The 21,837-nt window shown below is 36.4% G+C and overlaps 1 pseudogene; it reads left to right on the forward strand.

The window, feature by feature from the left end:
- The first annotated feature begins 7,147 nt into the window (after positions 1–7,147).
- Positions 7,148–21,188, forward strand: LOC101536364 (transcription factor Sp3-like; annotated as a pseudogene).
- The last annotated feature ends 649 nt before the right edge of the window (positions 21,189–21,837 follow it).

Genomic DNA, 21,837 nt, shown 5'->3' on the forward strand with positions numbered 1-21,837 from the left:
CTTATTTTGGATGCCAGCATTCTGTGTGGTGAGATTGGTTCAAACACTGGCTCCTCAGATTGCAATCCAGTTTTCTAATCATGCCTGCTTGGAAGCAGCAGACGATGTCTTATGTCCTTAGGCTGTCATCACTCTCACATGGGAAACCCAGATGCAGTTCTGGCCTCCTGGCTTCCGACCTTCTCTCTCTCTCTCTCTCTGATTCTCATCTCGTAACTCCTGTTTTCCTGCATTGCAAGTAAATAAACATTTTTAAAACAAATAACATTTGCCACTATTATAATTATGGTCATTTTCACCTATATACAATTGTATATTAATAAAATGTTTCTGAATGTGAGATTGTTATATTCCTTATAAAATATAGAAAACACAAGTCATGACAGAAGGAGATACTAAGCATGTGTATGTTTTTCCTTGAATTAGAAGAGTTTTCATATTCAATATAAACTGTCTAGTTTAACAATATGACTTTAGTTAACACTTTCATGAGGAAAAATTACTTTCCCCTATTATTTATTTCTTCTTTTCCTACTTATTTTTTATGTTTTTTTCTTTCTTGTGTTTCATTTCCAGGATAGCCATAACATATCTTGCAATAAATTATGAGTGACTGATGTATAATCCTTGAAATAGAAATAAACTGAGCAAACCCATTATTTATCAATGTAAAAATATGTTCCCGGCACAAGACAAACATACTGAACAAGAAGAACACACAATTTAGAAAATACCAAGTACAATATTTATTTCTATGTGAAGGAGTAGAAATTAAATATTTGATGGTTTCTTGAATGAAGGTCAGCAGAAACCTGTAGAATTGTAAATCCATAACACTCAGGCAATTTCCCTAATCCTTTTGTCTAACAAACCGAAAAGGAAATTAATATTTAAAAATAAGTGTTTAGACTCAAACCTTCAGTTCAACAAAGATATTTTAATAGTCACAAAAAAGCACATCCTTGGGCAGGGTAAATATTGCTTGTTTATTTGATTGTTTTAGACTTCTCTATTTCTTCTGCTGACTTCAATCTGGCATTTTAAATTTTTCCCAACTAAGAATCACAGTAAAATTTGAAAAACAAAACAATATAGCTTCTTTAAGAGCCTGGAGCATTAAACTGTTTAAAAAAAATTAACAGGAAAGAAAGGTACTAACCATAAAATTTGTAAAAATTAATATATTAAATTTAACATTTTAAGATCAAAAGAAACAATTTAGAAAGGAAAGTAGAGTGGGTGTTTGGCATGCCAGCTACCTACCATGTAGGGTGCCCGTAACCTGTGTCAGAGTTCCCGGGTTCAAGTCCTGGCTCCTGCTCCCAATTCGATTTCCTGTTAAGGTACTCCTGAGAGCGGACAGACGATGCTTCTCGGACTTGCACCTCTGGCACCCGTATTAGGAGAGTAGGATGCAATTCCAGGCTTCTGTATTCAGTCTGGCACAGGCCAGTCCTTTGTGGTCTTTCATGTCAATGGATGAAATTTGAAAACGTGCATTCCTACAAGCAAATTTTTTTTGAAATGACTTTTATTTCTTCAATCTCACACTTAAAGAACTACTTGTGATAGAAATATGAGTTGATATCATTATTTGTAACAACAAAACCTATAACAAAATTTAAAATAACCATTGGTGGATGTCAACAAAAATAAAAATGTGGAAAAACAAAAATAAGAAAACACCAGAAATTAATACATTCAGCTCAAGACATAAACAAGACTATTTACATCAGCATAAAATTGGAAATAACATAAATATCCATTGGTGATAGAATCAACATTTACATTACAGCATATTCATGTATTGCCATCACATATAACCATGGCAATGAATGAATTAATATCTTATGTAAATGTTGCATGAAATGAAACATGCTTAGATATAAAAAGATACATAATACCTTCTGGTTTTTTGTGGAACTTAAATTTAGGAAAACTAATATGTAATATTAAAAGATAGAATAATGGTTAGCCTATAACGGCGAAATAGAGTAATTATAGAGGAGAAACACCAAGGGAGTGTCTGCATTCCTGACAATGCTCTATTCTGAAAATTTAACTTGTTATTATCTGTTTCTACTTCCTTATAATTCTTGAGTTGCATAGGTATGAAATTGTACTTTTCAGTGCATTGAATATCATTCTCGATAAAAATTATTTAAAACAATGTTTTAGCATTATTGGTTTTCAAATTTCAGAAAAAAATAATTTTCCTAACGTAAATAATATTTAGTTCAAAGTACATTCATTTATGCATCCTGAACTTTTAAAATTGAGACATAGCTGTAAGTATGTGAAGGCTGTTGCTGTCATTCTTTTCAGACACCATTGTTTTCTAATATCAACAACCTTTAGCTTTTTAATTTGTTCTGCTGTCATTTGTCCTATCCCAAATTGAACCTTTAAACTCAACATGTACTGAAATTCAGTGCAATTAAACATACTATAAGTAACACATTCAATCTATGGGCTATATTACATGTAGGTGATCTAACAGTAATCCTAAAGTAGTGATCCAGCAGTAATCATATCAACATTGTTTCCAACTGCAGATTACAACCCTCCATGGTATTTCTGAGGTGAATAGTTATTAACTGGGTAGTTCATGCCTAAATTTCAACCACAAACAGCATAAATACCTTGGAAATTTAAAGAACTGCATTTTACTTTCATTTTTTTTCAACTTTATCATTTTATTTTTCCAAGGACAACTTTTAACTGACAGACACTTGAGAATGTTTTCTTAAATCAGAACTTCTGTGGTGTGAAGATTATTATAATTCATCTGAAAATATGTAGAAAGCTGAAGATGTTGGTCTTTACAGGGTATTGAAAACTTTCCAATTTGCTGGGGTTTTTTTCCAATTCAGGCTGTTTTCAAGATACATTAACTGATGTTGATATATAGAACACGAATGCGACTATCCATGTTTTGTAACAGATTTTAAATCACTGGAAAAAACCACATGAAAATCTACTATTGAAAACAGGTGTAAGATATTTAAAACTAAATAGAAAGTTCTGGAAGACACTGAAACTTGGAGAATTTACGGCATTTTTTCACATCAGAGTTTCAGAATTAGCATATATTTATACTTTCTATATTTAATTTTCAAGAGATGGCCCATATTTTTTTTTCTTAACACATACATTATGAATTTCCTCAAAATAGATTGCACATATATTAATATTTTCATTACAAATAAGGAGCAACTATAATGATAAACATAACAAAAATATTTTATGATATTAATTTAGAAAATTAGGAATATGAATGCCTGCTACTATCCCCCAACAGTTATGACTGTGAAGGCTTAGATATCCACACAAAATGAAAGCACTTGGTTAACAATAAAGTGCATTTGCCTCAGCTTAGAAGGCATCTGCGTTCATGAGAAATCTTCAGACTGAAAAGAAATAAATAGTTAGTGTGACATCTTCCTTGGCAACAAAATTTCTCCCTTAAGACTCTCTGCAGTGGCTCAACTCCGGAACACTGCACAGAACTCTATGGGAAAACTTGTAACCAATATGACCTGTTCCAAGGGCAGGGAGAGCTTTACGGCACAGCAGCTTTCTAGAAAAAAGTCTGTGTTGGTGACCAGGGATAGTAAACAAATTCCATGGCACAATCAATACTGCTACATGGTTCAGTTAGTTAGAACAGGGGAAGAAATGTTCATCAACTAGATTACAACTGGGTTCGACAGAAAAACACACACTGCACTTGTTGGTCTGCTTTCTCTCATCATTCATTGTGCAGGTTTCACTAATATTTTCCCTTCTCAGCAATTTTTTCCTTCATTCTCACTTACTCCAAGTGCAGACAGCTTCACAAAACTGTAGATGTTAGCCAAAGGACTTACTTCCTTTGGATCTAAGGCTATGGTTTTCAAATTAATATTTTTGTTGGCTCACATTTTGCTTTTGTTTATATTTTCTCTAACCATTTAAGTCATACATGAAAAGAATCACTTACAAAAGAGCATAAAACTTGGCATCCAAAACCAGCGGGGATAAAGCCTGAAATCTACAATAATCAGACATGCCATGTGAGGGCATCTAGCTTAATTCTTACAGGTCATTGCTAAGAGCTTCTTGGACATAGAAACCTGTGGAAAGCTAAAGTGTTTTTGTTTTCTTTTCTTGCTGCCCCCCTTTTTTGTTAGTAAGCTTGTTATGTTTTGGTAAAGTTGGATTGTTCCACAAGGGAACTTTAGGGATAAGTTTGAAATCTATAAAATCAGATTTGAACAGATTCAACAAAGTGTGAATTTACTATGAAACAGGAAGGAGAGTGTGACAGATGTGGGAGTTTCAGCACACTAATTGTTGGCAGGGTAACAGTTGAAGAATGTTGAGCTTAGAGATAAAATGGGACATTCTGGAGATTCTCCATAACCAATATTCTGATTCTGAGGCATATTTTTATTTCAATCCCACCCGAGCGAAGGAATGAAAAGAGATCAGAATCTCAATATGTCAATTGCATTAAATAATCACTTTTTAAAATTTTTAATTTTCTATGAAATAGAAAATAAAACTCATTTCCTGATAGCAATCATGGGACATTTGTTTCTTCTTGTTTAGAGAAACAATTAAAATGGACCACAAATATATAAAATTTTTATATTGAATCTTTCCAATGCCCAGTTACATTCTGCAGTGTGGTTCTAGGAATTTCTCTCTAAGATCTGCATCTCCTCTTTTCTGACCACATCTCTCTTTATTCAGACATCTTCTCTCCCAGTTTTCAAAGTCCTCTTACCAGACCACCAAATGAGATTTATGACTAAAATTAACAATCAGCCTTGGATAATTTGCTGCATATCTGTGGTCATCCCTAGAATCACACCAACTCCTCCACAGATTTCTGGATCATTCCTAGGGATAATTTTTCTTTCATCTCTGTACATAAATTTATATGAGCTAAAGCACATAGATAAAATATAATGGGAAAAAGGCAAAGTTTACAGCTAATATTATAATATGTATATTAACTTCATCATTTTCTATAAGACAATATTTCTATAAAATACTTTTACCATCTTTTCACCTCTTTGTCAGGGGCGGCATTATTTTACTTTCAAACTTTACGTTTAATGTATATGTCAGATATTGTAATTTGATACAAATTCAATATCTGTTTTCCCAAATGTCATACACTTTTCCTATCAATCTACTCATCTTTCACCTCTTTGCTAATCCTTGGAATATATACTCCTTTTCCATTGATTATGTCACCATAATCCACATTAGTCTTTTTTCCAAGTCTTTTTATCTCTTTTTTTATTTTTACTTTCATTATTATTATAGTAAAAGTGATAATTTTCCACAGGCACTGAGATTTTCCTTACCCCCCTCCCAAAATTCCTTCACCCCCCCACTGAATTCCCATTACTATAGTACAGTTCTGCATAAACAGAAATATGTCCATCATTGTGGCCAAGGTCAATGGAAGAGAATCCAGCATCCTATTATCAACATATAGCTAACATTTTTAGTGGGAGTCAATCTTTGATCTGGAAGTAGAGATGCATACTGCATTGTATCCTCACATCTGGATGACAGTCTCCATTACACAGCTACTATACATTCCCTTAAATGAAATGACAAAATACAAAATTAATAGCAGAAAGAAAAATAAAAATTTACAATGCCATGAAATTTAATAACATGCTGCTGGATATGATAGTTTCTATTACACAGTTGCTGTACATCCCCTTAAATGAAAAGCCACAAAACAAAATCAACAACAGAAAGAAAAGAAGAAATTAACAACACCATGAATTTAAATAACATGCTACTAAATGACTAGTGTGTCGTTGAAGAAATGAAAATCAAGAACCTTCTTCAAGAAAATGATACTACTGTATGATCTATGAGTCAGTGAAGAGTTTAATGAGAAACAAAGTGTTTTGAAGAGGTGAAACTAAAAGCAAAAACATAAAAATCCATGAGATGGTTTTCGCTGATCTTTGTTGGTGAGATATGTCTCCTTGTAGGCAACAAATAGATGCATTTTGTTATTTTAATCCAGTATACTAATCTATGATGTTTGATTGATAAGTTCAAGCCATTTATATTTAGGGTTAATATGAGTGGGTGGTAACTTGGTCCTGTCATTGTTGTTCATTGATTTAGTCTTCTGGTGTTATTTCACTGGGATGTTCTTCATATTTGCCTTTGGTTTTGGTGGGCGCTATCCCTTTTCTCTGTCAAGAGAACATCTTTAAGTATTCTTTGTAGGGCAGGTTTGGTAGAGGCATATTCTTTTAAATTTTCTATACTGTGAAATAATTTTATTTCATTTTCAAAGACAAAGGAAAGCTTTGCTGGATATGTTATCCTTGGCCGATAGTTTTTTGCTTTTAGAATCTGGAATATGTTGCTCCATTCTTTTCTTGCCTGTAGAGTTTCCTGTGAGAGGTCTCCTATGAGTTTAATTGGCAGTTGATTTTTTTCATATGACATTTAAGGTTCTTTTCCTGTGTTTGATTGAAGAGAGCTTGATTATCACGTGCCGTAATGAAGATCGCTTTTGGTCAACCCTGTTGAGGGTTTTGTGCCTCTCCTGGATGTTATTTCCCAATTCTTTCTCTAGATTAGGGAAATTTTCCCTCATTGTTTCATTAAATATATTTGTAAACCCAGCTGCTTTCTGCACCTTTTGAAAATTGCGTAACTCTTATATTTGATCTTTTAATAGTGTCTTTCAATTCTTGAATACTTTTTTTTTTTTTTTTTAGCTTGACCCAGCTCTTCTTCCAGTTTTTGTTTCTTTCCCCCTGGTGACAGGAAATAACTTCCAATTCTGAGATTTTTTTCTTCTGCCTCCTTTATTCTATTTTGGAGACTCTCTACTGTGCTTTTAATTTGCTCCACTGTATTCTTCATTTCTGATATATTAGCTTTCATTTTATTCATTTCCTGTGTGACATATTCCTTAAATTCCTTGAACTCCAGCATTACATGCTTCCCCCTTGTTGATAAGAAGCTTTATAACAAGTGTTTTGAATTCTGTATCCCGCATTTTCTTGATGTCTTCTTCTGTGAACTCTGAGGTTGGCAAAGGATTTTGTTCGTTTGCAGGAGAGTTTTCAGTAATATTCATTGTGTCTCTGTCTCTTCTTCTGCAGCCGTGATGTTACTTCGTCTTCCAAGTTTTACTCCAACCAAGGAAATAGCTGAATCAAGTGCAGTTAGTGCCTTTCATAAGAAACAGCAAGACTGCAGGGACGTTCAATGACTGATGCATGGCTTCTCACAACAAGGAACGGATGCTACTGATTTTCTAAGTCTTCCATGACACTAGCTAAGAGTAATGAGAGATATAAACCGATTCAATTTAGTTTCCTAAAACATTCATACTTCTGTTAATTCTGGGCTGTTTGTTCTCATTTTTCTACTTACTTGCAGTTGTTTGAGTTATTCTTTTCGGTAATAAACTTCCCAATCAAGGCAGTTTTTGCCACATCCCATAAGTTTTGGTATGTGCTATTTCCATTTTCACTTGTCTTGAGGTGTTTCTAAGTTTTCCTTTCAATTTCTTCCTTGACACACTGGTTATTCTAGATTCTATTGCTTAATTTCCACATACTTTTGAGTTTTCCTAAAATTGTTCCTGTTATTGATTTCTAGCTTTAAGTTACTGTGGTTAGAAAGGATACTTGGATAAATTTCAGTTTTCTTAAATTTGTTAAGAAAATTTTAAATTTGTTTTTGGCTTAGCATATGTCTTAGAGACTATTCTATGTGCACTTGAAAAGAATGAGTATTCTGTTGAGGACAGACAAAATTTTCTCTAAGTATTAGCTGTTTTTCTACTGTCTGAGCATAATACTTGATTCTAGACACTTCATTCTGAGGTGTATTTATCTCAGAGATTTAGAGGCTGAAAGTCTGACACAGGAGCCTCTACACCCTCCACTCTGGTAAGGACTTCAAGACGATGGTTGGTGTCATGATAACAGCAACACTCAGGAGAGATCACAAGGAAAAATCCAGAAACAGCAGGTCTTTTTAATTTAGGATGAATCATCTTTAATTTCTTTCATCCATGTGTCATAATGTTAATTTGAGATCATTCCTAATCTTGGTTAAATATATCACACAAGATTTTTATTTTGCCATATAGCATTGAGACTTGGTAAGGAATGCATTGAATTTCGATATAATTTTGGGTACTATAAACATATAAAAAACACACAAGATTTTCAAATATTTTTTCACCAAAACAATCTTTTTAAAAAAGATTTATTTATTTTTATTAGAAAGTCAGACATACAAAGAGGAAAATCTTCTGTCCAATGATTCACTCCCTATGTAGCTGCAAGGGCTAGAGCTGGGCCACTCCAAAGACAGGAGCCAGTAGCTTCTTCTGGGTCTCTCACATGGGTGCAGGGTGCCAAGGCTCTGGGCTGTCCTATACGGCTTTCTTGGGCTACAAGCAGGGAGCTGGATGGGAAGCACGGCTGCCAGACCAAAACAATTTTTACTAACCTATTATAACATGTCTTAACAGGATGTAGTTTGCAGCCTAACAACAAGCTAGCCATTTGGAAGAGTTTATAACATTTTTTTTTTTAAGATTGAGACCAGCACAAATATTAAGTCCATATTATCACTTAGGTATAAGAATGGTGAGAAAGTCTGCTTTACACCAAAGAAAACATCAGTTCATGGATAACTCCTTGGTATAGAGTGTTTGTCACTTTTGAAGATGGAGACTGCAACAGAGTATCAGCCACATCAATTTGTGACAAAAACAATCATGTTTTATCCCTACTAAAGAAAACCATTTTTTAAAATCTATTTAAAAGACAGAAAGCTGGCAAGAGAAGTACAGGCTTTCCCGTCCTGGGATTCACTTACTCCTAACACCTGTAAGAGCTGAGGCTTGGCCAGTGTGAAACCAGGAGCAAGTATCTAACTTTAGATTTCTTACATCAATGTCAGAGACCCATAACCCAATCGGGTCCAGCGCAGTAGCCTAGCAGGTAAAGTCCTCATCTTGAATAAACTGGAATCCCATATGGGTGCTGGTTCTATTCTCAGCAGCTCCTCTTCCCATCCAGCTCCCTGCTTGTGGCCTGGGAAAACAGTCAAGGACGGCGCAAAGCCTTGGGACCCTGCACCCACATGGTAGACCCAGAAGAAGCTCCTGGCTCCTTTCTTTGGTTCAGAGCACTCTGGCCATTGCAGGTGCTTGGGGAGTGAATCAGTAGATGGAAGATCCTCCTCTCGGCCTCTCTTCCTCTCTGTATATCTGACTTTGCAATAAAAATAAATAAATCTTAAAAAGAAAGAAAATGACAGAAAATCTATGATTAGTAAAGCTAAGAACCAATAATTGATTGTGTACTTAACCATTGTATCTGTGTTCCATAGTATGTTCCATAAATATTCTGTAATAAAAAGTTTAGCATTTTTTGCTGTTTCTCATAATGAAAAATAATCAATTTGTTATCTAAAATCAGTATACCATATAATGTAAATCCCAAATACAACCAACAAGCTTGTTTCTTTCATTTTTTTAAAAGCCGTATTTATTCATTTGAAAAGTAGAGTTACAGAGAGGTGTGGGGAATTACAGAGAAGTCTTCCATCCTGTGCTCACTCCCCAAATTACTACAGTGGCTTTAGCTGAGTCAATCTGAGTGAGCAGGCAGAAGGTTCTTCCAGGTCTCCCATGTGGGCATAGAGGCCCAAGAACCTGAAATACCCTCTATTGCTTTTCCAGGCCATGCAAGGATTTGGATCAGAAGTAGAGCAGCAAGGACTTGAATTGGTGATGCCAAAGACAGAAACTTAGCCAACTATATTTTGTTGCTCCTCCCTCCTTTTAGTTTCTTAAAAGATTTATTTATTTGACAGGCAAAGTGATAGAGACGGAAGAGCAGGGAGACAGAGATTCCCAAGCGTCGATTCAGCCCTCTAAGTGGTCTCAGGGGCTGGTGTCAGAGCCGCAGCATTCCATCTGGGTTGCACATACGGGTGCAGGGACACCTCAGCTGCCTTCCCAGAAGCATTAGCAAGGAGCTAGATCAGAAGCAGAGAAGAAGAAACTTGAAATAGCTCTCTGGTACAGGGATGACAGGTTGTAGGCAGCAGCTTAATGGCTGTGGCAAAGATCTGCCCCAATGGACTTAATTTATAATATTTCCTTAAGCAACAATTTATGAACGCTCAATTCTTCATACATTTAGTTGAATGTTAATCACATCATAAAGCAGGGTCTTTGAAAATTCTTTAAGCTCTGAACGCTATATAGAAAGAATGAAAGGAATGGAAAAATTTAACAAGATTATGTTGCAACATTTATTGCATTATAGCAGCTCTTTCCACTCCCCACATTTTTTCCTCAGCATTTTTTTATTTAAAATTCCTTCAAACCGTTACTGGTTTTTCCATTTTTTAAGATTTATTTATTTTTATTGCAAAGTCAGATATACAGAGAAGAGGAGAGACAGAAAGGAAGATCTTCCGTCTGATGATTCACTCCCCAAGTGACCGCAACAGCTGGAGCCAGGAGTCAGAAACTTCTTTCAGATCTGCTACGTGGGTGCTTTGGGCTGTCCTCCACTGCTTTCCCAGGCCACAAGCCGGGAGCTGGATAGGGAACAGGGTGGCTGGGATTAGAAACGGCACCCATATAGGATCCCGGTGTGTTCAAGGCGAGGACTTTAGCTGCTAGGCCACTGTGCTGGGCCCTGGTTTTTCTATTTTTTATCCAGTTTTTTTCTCTTCGATCATGTTTTCTTTTTTGTGTCACCAAGATGAATCTTAACAAAAGATCTCTATCTCTCCTACATAATGATTTATTCACCTAAGCAGGCATTTCCTGCTGTTTGATTTCTATTTACTACTTTGCACAGAATCCACTGATTGATTGGCTTTCAATTTCCTGTAGCGTTTACTTTCTTCTTCAGTAGCAATAACTAATTAACAGCACTAGCCTTTTTCTTAAAAGTATTTGATTTGAGAGACAAGGAGGGGGTCGAGGAAGTAAGAGAAACAGGCACATGCAAACAGACACATACAGAGAGGGAAAGAGGAAGGAAGACGTGAGAATAAAACAGAGCGGGAGCGAGCGGAAGTGCACTAGCTCTCACCCACTGGATCATTCCCAAATGTCTGCAACAACCAAGTTAGGGACAGGCTTAAGTCTGGATCCAAGAACTCAGTGCAGCTCTCCCAAAATGTGTAGCAAGGTCACCATTACTTGATCGGATCCCTACCGCCTTGCAGGGCGCACTGCAGCAGGGAAATGGCATCAGTCTGAAGTGGAGCTCGGACTGACCCAGGCACTCAGACACCCTCCCGGCTTCTCAACCATCAGGTCTGTCACTTCTTTGCTAGCTTTTCAATTCTTTCTTTCGGCTTCTGTTTATATTTCAAGTTCAGACAAATAGCCAGGCTTCAGACCACTTGTTAGTTCTTTTCCAGCAATTTTGGTACCGTTCTGTCAGTTTGGCAGCACTGCTCATTGTCCTAACCCCTCTCTGGTTGTAGCTCTCCCTTAAGGTTTACTTTCCAACAGAGGTCAAATCGTGAATCTTGGCTGTGACCATTTGGTTTCATGTGGCTTTTCATGTAAAATGATAACACACACACTTGCACGCACACATACACACACACCACATCCTACATACACACAAAAAATGAACACCCATAAAAGTTATATTCTATCATTTGATAATAGTAAACTTATGATATCATACAGTGACCTTAAAGAGACTTTCACAGTGCATTCAGTTTCCTGGATCTCAAGTACAGGAAGTACATGTCATTAACTAAATCAAAATAAGAACAAAGCTTAACACTTTAAGTATTTTCCAAAATAAATTCAAAATGCTTATTTTACATTGATTTGCTCTAAGGCTATAATTATAAAGGAAACTTGATTTGAAATAGATTATATGTTGTAAGAACAAAACTAATATATTTTCACAGTAAACAATTTTCAGAAGTGCTTCTATGTGTATGGCCTTAATAAAACATTGGCTTCGGATCGGCTCATGTTTGGCTGTTGCAGTCATTTTGGGAGTGAAACCAGTGAATGGAAGATCTTTCCTTCTGTCTCTCCTTCTCTCTGCAATTCTGCTTTTCCAATAAAAATGAACACATAGTTTAAAACTAAATATTTGTAATAAATATTTATAACTAAATAAGCTATAGATTCTTCTGTGACTCTCACACGGGTGCAGAGTCCCAAAGCTTTGGGCCATCCTCTACTGCTTTTCCAGGCCACAGGCAGGGAGCCGGAAGGAAAGTGAAGCAGCCAGGAATGAAATTGGCGCCTATATGGAATCCTGGAGCTTGCAAGGTGAGGATTTAATCACTAAGCCATCCACCCAGGCTCGGAAAGTAGTAAATCTTAAAACAAAATAAAACATTGTAGACAGTATATGATGCTGATTGCTAAAAACGGAAAAAAATATTTTGAAAAGATTCATATTTGAATTATATTTTATACTTGTTCATATATAATTTTTCTTAACTTTCATGTATCAGCTTTTAAACTGTAAACATTTCAGTGAAGATGGCACAGGAAACATAAGCATTAAAGCATATAAATGAAAACAATCAAATAATGTGATAGGCTTTCAATTGGTTAAACCTCCCCTACTGAAATATTTCAAAGTTAACCCAAGCATAAAAACAAAATATTGTATTTATCTTCAAGTCATATTTATTCATAATGTTCTATGTATACAATATAATTTGTCATTTTGGGTCATCTGGACTCCGTCTAGCCCTTCAAACCGAATCCCAATTCCCTTCCTTACCATTGTGTAAGAGAGTGGAACTTGTGCTACTGGATTCTAACTTTTCTGGATTTCTGTATTGAAATCAGTGTTTGAGTACATAGAAATCATTGCAGCTCCTTAAACCGTATGATGTCACTAACTCAATGCTGTTATATATTTTATTACTAGAGCCAGGTATGTGTTTATTAATTTTCGCTTCCCTCTTCCTTGGCTCCAATCAATTTTCAACCATCTTTCCTCCAGGCTTTCCAATAATTTAATAATTCTCAATGTTTTGGCTCTGTAATGCTCCTTGATTTTCAACAAATTCCTTCATTGTTTCAGTTTACCAATATCAGTTTCATTTGCTCTCAACCCAATTAATATAGAGAGTGGTACAAAAATGGGAACTGATAATATACACCTTGGGGAAAATAAGGTGTTGGAACTGTGCTGTTGAGAGGGGATAGAAGAAAAATTGTGTTCTATACATATTTATGTATGTATACTTGTACGTGCACAGGATTCTAAGATAGAAATTTGGGGGCCTTATGACAAAATGACCATGCAAGAAACACTTTCCAAAAGAACCACTATCATATATGTTCTCTGATATAATACAACCAGTAAGCAAAATTATATATATATAAAATACATGGGGGACTAGCATAATCAGGAAGTAAAGATTCTATGCAGTGTCTCTACTCCTGAGTAAAAGTAGAACTTGCAAAGAAACTTACAAATATACCTCTACATTTTAATACTAGGTGTTCTACCTTTGCCTATACCTACTATGTCATGATACATTTAAATACCTGAAGGTTCAACTTATAACTTGTACTAAGGGATTATATGATTGTGATAACACAGGGAATAATAGCAGGAGAGGAAAATGGGGAAGGAGGAAGGGAAGAGAAAGGAATGAATCCTTAAACGTATAAAACTGTACCACCAAAAACAAATGTCTCTCACACACACAAAAACATTAGTCAACTATCATCTAAACTGATCCATTTCTCAGAGCACATGTTAGGAGGACAGAGTTGATGGCATCATAAAATATTACGAAGAGCATGAAGAATTTTGCCCTCTTACGATAGGACGGATGATTTCTACAACATTGCGAAAGAAAGGCAAGCTTTTCAAAACCCTAATTTACCACTTTAAAGAAGGAACAGTTTGTGAAAGAGTAGGAATTCAACTGATTCTGTAATTAGCCACACAGAACCTAACTCGATTTCTGTTGTTATTGTTGTCGGTTGGTTGGTTTTGTGGCCGTAAGGCAGCACTCTGGCTACTTAAAAAGAGCAATAAGAAAGGAAGGACTGACTCACTGAACTCTTTCCAATGAAGCCCTCTCCACTATCATTCCTAAGGAGGATATTCTTTTCATTCTTTGGCAATTATCCTTCCTCTCTGGCCTAAAAAAAACTGTTCTTTAAAGTCATTGTTTCCTAGCCTGAGGAAGTTTTCTTGTAACAAGTGTTCAGTAACGGTCATGCTTTAGCCAATTGTCAGTAGACTTAGTAACTACAACCAGACTTTAAAATGTCCAAGAGTGTCATATGTAGGAACAAACATGTGTAAAGAAGAAGAATAAGCCAAAAGAGTGGTAAAAATGTGTTGATTTATACTGTCAAAAATCTGTTACTTTGGAATTTGAGAGTCTCTGTAAGACCAAGGAGGTCAGATTTGTCTAAATTTAACAAAATTCACTCACTTACTAGAAAATGTATTTATAATATGCTGAGACACCTAGTATGATCTTAAACATTATTAGTATGTTCAATGAGCACCAAACAGACGTGTTGTGAGAGTAAAGGAGGTGCCAGAATTTCTTTGATGTATTATAGGGACCAGAATTCGAATGCTTTCAAACATAGAGAAAATGAAATTTTGCTTTTACCAGACATGTACTGATGATCATTTTCTCTTTGAGGTTGACTCTACAGAGGGTTAAAAAGGTGCTTTGCTAATATATTGTGATATATAGGGCCACAAGAATCATCAGTATCTATGAAACAACTTTGTTGACTGTTCTTCTGAAATTGTGAATAATCATGAAAGACAATACAGTTACATTAATAATAATAACAATAATACATTAGAATGAAGTGCTAGTTGTGTTCCAGCTTTAACTGTTGTACAGTTATATTGCTTCCAGTCTTGACTTATGGAGGTGATAGAAAGAGGTGATATATAGCAACATCTAAAACATTGTGTTTTGACACATGAAACAAGGTGGAATAGTGGATAGAGACTGAACTGCTTTGCCTTCTTGTTTATATTCTAACCTACTGAAACCACCAAGCTCATTGGTTTTCATTTGTTGATGTTGCTGTTGCTTTTAAAAGACATATATCAATGTCAAAGTAGCAAAGTAAATTAAACGGAAGCTTGGATTGATCAACATTAATCAACCATCCCTGGACTGACATGCTTGAAAACCAGATGGGGGAATGAGAGGACAGAAACCATCAAACTAATTACCTTTCATACTTTTGAAGCAAGATAACTAAAAGACATAAGATTAAAATAAGATATTTGACCTCTACCTTCACATTGTTTTTCCATTCTTCCCTTCTATTATGTCTAAATCCTTACAAACACCAGAGAGTATCATCATTCTGATTTATGTCCCTGGAAAATAACCTGTGTTGATATTGTTTGATGACTTCTCATTTAAGGAAATGTGTACTAACTCTAATAGACACTTTCATATGCAGATGTGAAGATACAGTGCAGCATTCATCTCTACTTCCAAATCAAAGATGAATTCCCAATGAAACTGTTGGATATAACTTGACAATAGGATGCTGGACTCTGCCAGTGTCAGTACTGCAGTTAGGATACACTTAAATAGCAGAATGATTAGCTTATGACTTCTTATGAAGGACTATATTATTGTAATAATATGAGGGAAATCAGTTGGGAGCAGGGAATTTGGGGAAGGTTAAGGGAAATCCCAGGGTCAATGGACTTGTATGATAAAAATAAAAAATAAAATAGTAGGAAAAAAAGGAATATAACCTGCAGTTATTCATAATCTTACACCAATATTTCAGTTCAGTTTTGAATGATAAAACCAATGACCAACTTTGTCTAGTATTGTAAAGGTATGATATTGTTTTCTTTCTTTATCTTGAGAGATAAAAAGCACATCATGTCAAGCATGATATCTATCACAGAACAGTCATACCAAACATGACATAGACAGAATATATCACCTTAACAATTTTCACAACCCTATCCTGGGTTTTACCAGCATTGCGCTTGAAGGGAGCTGAGGTTCTGGCATCATGAAGCTAACAGGACTTTTGTAAAGCAATGCAGTCATACAATTGTCAACCTGTATATTAAATTCATGAATTACATTTTAAATATTTAGTGAATCTTAAATATTCAGTTTCTAAACCTTTTGATCATTAATTTTATTAATTTTCATATTTTGAAATTATATTCCCATATAGGAGAGGATCATTGTATCTTCTATTGAATGGAGGAAAAGTATGTACAGGCAGTAACCAAGGTGATTCACACATCTGCCAGACACATTTGGATCTATCAAGTTTATGCTTACTTATTAGGACTGCACACATGAAACTCCTAGATGGCAATACAACCCATCCGTAGTAGTCACTACTGCTATGAAGTGAAAAACTGTCCAGTCTTCCTTTCTGAATGTGTGGAAGAACTGAGTATCATGGCCCCATATCTAGGTTGTAAGCCCATGTGAACAAAACTGAGGTAGATATCAGAGAAGATTCACATTAACGTGATGAATTTTAGTTAATCTACCTTCTATAGAAACTGAACTCTCTTTCTGAAGCTGAGCACTAAAAGTGATTAATAATATTTTATTACATTCCCAAACCAGTTTTTGAAAAGCACTGTATTTATTTATTTGTTTATTGTATGTTTTACAAAGAGATACAGAAAGTAACCTTCTGCCATACAATCATTTATTCATCAAATGCCCAGCATGACCAAACCTGGGTCATGCCAAAGACAGGAGCTGAGAACTCAGACATGTGTCCCATATGGCAAGGCAGGGAGGCAACCACATGGACTTCCTCCTTCTGCCTGTTGGGCTTACTAAGCAAGAACCTGAAACTGGAAGGACGGATTTGAGTTGAAGCAATCAAATATGGTATGTGGGTATCCTAAGGAGCTGCTTAGCTGCTGGGCCACACTCTACCCTCAAGCCATTTTTAGTAAGATTAAACCTAGAAACACAACAAAGCTACCTATTGACACAGATATATGAGTAAATAAAAACATAGTTTTTTATTTTTAAGCTATTTTCGATAACATATATACTCATTGAAATTATATTTAATATCTACTTCATCTTAATAATTTGTAGGTTCTAACTATAAATTCAAGTGCACTAATATTTCAATCTGTAGCACCGGGGTGAATAAAGATAAATGAACATGTCAAGAAAATCGCTGTTCTTAATACCTTGATTCCTCTGTTAGCTGAAGCTTAGCAAAGACAGTTCCTCCAAGGCAGCATTTCCTGATTTCAGGAGCTGATCAGACCTCACTTTGATCCCTGAACTTAGTGTTACAGTATTTTATTTTTCTAGTACTCAGTGCCACATTCAGGAAACACTCTACAGCTGTGATTCCTTGGGTAGGTGATTCTTACATATCTACTTTGCAAGATCACTGAATCCATTGTTAATTTTTCCCTTAGTCAATTTTCACAAATATTGGGCTATCCTGTTGTCTGCAGTGTGTATAAGCTCATTACAATAGTCATTCATTATTCAGGGAGCAGTCTTGCCACAGTAACACAGTTTTTAGAGTCTTTCTTACAATGAGCACTTTGGGTAGGCTCCAGACCAAAGGAACTATTAGGTTTGATCTCTCTCTTTTTCTTCTGCCTTACTAATTTCAGTGTTCTTTCAAAGGAGCATCCTCCACTTGAAGGGAGAAATTAGGAATGATCTCAAAGGATCTTCAAAATGACCCAAACCACAGATTTTTTTTAGAGGAAGGCACCGATGTTCATTGGGCAATGTATGCTGCAAGGAATAAAGGACTCTTCACAGAACCCCAATCTGAAGAAAATCTTCAAAGTCTCCAGAATATACAAACAGCTCATAAATTCAGAAAACCTTTTACTGTCAAATAAATGCTAGGATTTTAGAACATTACTATAGCAAATTCTTATTTTGTTTTGTTTCTCTGCTAATAAACTACCCATATATTTGCTCAAGGGAAAAATTAAATGTTGGCAATTCAAGTGCTTGTAATATTTGTATCAATGTTGATGTTAACGCCACTGTCAAGATTTGAACTAATGCTCCCCACAGTACTGTGGTGATGCTTTGCTATACATGTTTTTCTTGTACATTATGGCTTAAATATCTCTGATAATAATAGCTTTCATGTTTAAGGCAAAAAAAAATCATACACACAGTCTCATTTAATCTCTGCACAATGTTAGTGTAAATAGAGGTTACAGATGAGGAAATTGAGACTGGAAGAAATCAAATGTCTTGTCAAAACCATATAATTAGTAAGAATTGGAATGGAAACTTGAATTGTATATTTTTCTATGTTTATCCCCCCTCTCTATATATATATATATATTTACACATACATACATATATATATATATATGCCCTTATATTAGGTAAATGTTACTAATTTTATTACATATTGTCATAGCTTGTTATACCTTCTGAATCCAATCAATTGATATTAGCCTTGAGGTCATCCATTCCCGCTTGGATCTCCCGCATGGGATGGAAGAAGTCCAAATGCTCCCTCACAGGATCCAAGGGCATCAGAACAGCCAGGAACCCTGAACAGTCCTCAGAAACAGAACAGTAAACTTCCTTCGGGACTAGGGAGGGGAGCTCTCTCTGGCCCTTGCTTGGCTCCAACTCGGGGTCCCCACCCTCGCTTGCAATGACCATCAGGATCATTCCGGACACCCCTCTGAACAAATAACCGAACAAACAAACAAAAAAATCTAGAATAGATAGACAGAGAACAACAAGGAAAGCTTAGAATCAGACAGGAAACAGTCAGCGTGGATTCACTTATACCATACTAGGTGGGACACAAAGATTAGTTACTCCTCACTAGGGTATTGAGGATTTCTCTGCATGCCCCTCCTAAAACTGTTCTGCACCTAAACTGTTGACACATGTCTTGTTAGAGTTATAAGTCAGTCTAGACTACCCGGAAAAACAGCCAGGTTCAGCAAAATTATGCTTCAACACTATATAATGCTAAATACTAAAATTAAAATAAACATGAGACAGCTGAACAGTAATCTATAGCCATTTTAAGATGTATAGAACCCGGTTGTATATAAACTAAAACTGAAATGTTGATGAAGTAGTCACAGGATATGGTTAAGAACTTGCATTTTTGTTAACATATTGGTTACTCGATTCTATGTCAATTAATTCCATAAAGTTACAAATTGTTGTTGATGTTAGGTTGGGGCTTTTAATTGATCGGGATGATACTGTGCCGGCTCTACCTTCAGACCAGAGATGGTCTCCCCAACAAGCTGTTGAACTTATCTGGACAATAAGATGCTGGAATCTATGCTTGGTATATGCTTGCAATGAAAGAATCTCAACTGAACTTGAACTGTGGTAATGCAACAAGGTGGAGGAATCCACCATGCGGGAAGGGTTTTGGGAGGGGTTAGGGGAATCCCCAGTACCTATAAAACTGTGTCAAATAATGCAATGTAATGGATAAAAAAAACTAAAACTAAAATAAAATAAAGACAAATTGGAACCCGCCTCTCGGGGGTAGGAAACTCAGCCTTCACCACTAGCTCTGTTGGCCGCTACCTGCAGCAAGACAGGGTCACCATTGCCGGGCGACGACGAGGAGGTGGTGGCCGGAGCGACAAGTGATTTGGCATCTACACAGTTAGGAGGGGCACCAAATCGATGGGAGGTTTTGTCAACCACACCTACAGCTATAAAGGATGAAGCTGGTAATCTAGTGCAGATTCCAAGTGTTGCTTCTTCCAGTGGGCAGTATGTCCTTCCCCTTCAAAATTTGCAGAATCAACAGATATTTTCAGTTGCACCAGGATCAGATTCATCAGATAGTACCGTGTCCAATGCTCAATATCAAGTAATACCACAGATTCAGTCCACAGATGGTCAGCAGGTCCAGATTGGTTTCACAGGCTCTTCAGATAATGAGGGTATAAATCAAGAAAGCAGTCAAGTTCAGATCATTCCTGGCTCTAGTCAGACCTTACTTGCCTCTGGAACACCTCTTGGTAATATCCAGAATCTCATACCACAGACTGGTCAAGTCCAGGTTCAGGAAGTTGCAATTGGTGGTTCATCTTTTCCTGGCCAAACCCAAGTGGTTGCTAATGTGCCTCTTGGTCTGCCAGGAAATATTACCTTTGTACCAATCAATAGTGTTGATCTAGATTCTTTGGGACTCTCGGGCAGTTCTCAGACAATGACTGCAGGCATCAATGCCGATGGACATTTGATAAACACAGGACAAGCTATGGATAGTTCAGACAATTCAGAAAGGGCTGGTGAACGGGTTTCTCCTGATATTAATGAAGCTAATACTGATACAGATTTATTTGTGCCAACGTCCTCTTCATCACAGTTGCCTGTTACGATAGATAGTACAGGTATACTACAACAAAACACAAATAGCTCGACTACTTCTAGTGGGCAAGTTCATTCTTCAGATCTTCAGGGAAATTATATCCAGTCGTCTGTTTCTGAAGAGACACAGGCTCAGAATATTCAGGTTTCTATGGCACAGCCTGTTGTACAACATCTACAACTTCAAGAGTCTCAGCAGCCAACCAGTCAAGCCCAAATTGTGCAAGGTATTACACCACAGATAATCCATGGTGTGCAAGCCAGTGGTCAGAATATATCACAACAAATTTTGCAAAATCTTCAGTTGCAGCTGAATCCTGGAACCTTTTTAATTCAGGCACAGACAAGTGACCCCTTCTGGACAGATAACTTGGCAGACATTACAAGTACAAGGAGTCCAGAACTTGCAGAATTTGCAAATACAGAATATTGCTGCCGAACAGATAACTTTGACACCTGTTTAGACACTCACGTTTGGTCAAGTTGCAGCAGGTGGAGCCTTGACTTCAACTCCAGTTAGTCTGAGCACTGCTCAGTTGCCAAATCTACAGACAGTTACAGTAAACTCTATAGATTCTACTGGGATTCAGCTGCATTCAAGAGAGAATGCTGACAGTCTGCAGATATTAGGATCAAGGAAGAAGAGCCTGAACCTGAAGAGTGGCAGCTCAGTGGTGATTCTACATTGAATACCAATGATCTAACACACTTAAGAGTGCAGGTGGTAGATGAAGAAGGGGACCAACAATATCAAGGAAAGACTTTGGAGGGTAGCTTGCACCTGTCCCAACTGTAAAGAAGGTGTATAATTTTAGTTTATACACGACCAGGTTCTATACACTTTGAAATGGCTATAGATTACTATTCGCTGTCTCGTATCTATTTTCATTATAGTATTTAGCATTATGTAGGGTTGAAGCATAATTTTGCTGAACTTGGCTTTTTTTTTTCCGGGTAGTCTAGACTGACTTAAAACTCTAACAAGGCCTATGTCAACAGTTTAGGTGCAGAACAGTTTTAGGAGGGGCGTGCAGAGAAATCCTCATACTAGATGTCCCACCTAGTATGGTATAAGTGAATCCCCGCTGACCTTGGTCAGCTTTCATGGAATCCTTTAATGATTTTATGATCTTATTTCTTGATCTTTTCAACAGTATTTAGTGTGAAGGATGTCTTACCAATAAATGCATGTTTATTAGTCTCAAAGTATACTGGGAGGTAAAATATATTGTGGTATGCTTCTGAAATACTGAATAAAAGGGGGACTCTCAATGAAACAGGTAAATATACTTTGACGATATGATACTAGAATTTCTGCCTTTTTGTATACCTACAGTGGTGTGATACACTTAAATACTGGAATGTCACCTTGTAACTTGTACTAAAGGACTTTACTACTGTAATAATATAGGGGGAAATGGTAGAAGGGGAAAAGGAGGAGGAAGAAAACTGAGGGAA

This window comes from Ochotona princeps, chromosome 7, assembly GCF_030435755.1.
Source record: "Ochotona princeps isolate mOchPri1 chromosome 7, mOchPri1.hap1, whole genome shotgun sequence".
Classification (NCBI taxonomy): Eukaryota; Metazoa; Chordata; class Mammalia; order Lagomorpha; family Ochotonidae; genus Ochotona; species Ochotona princeps.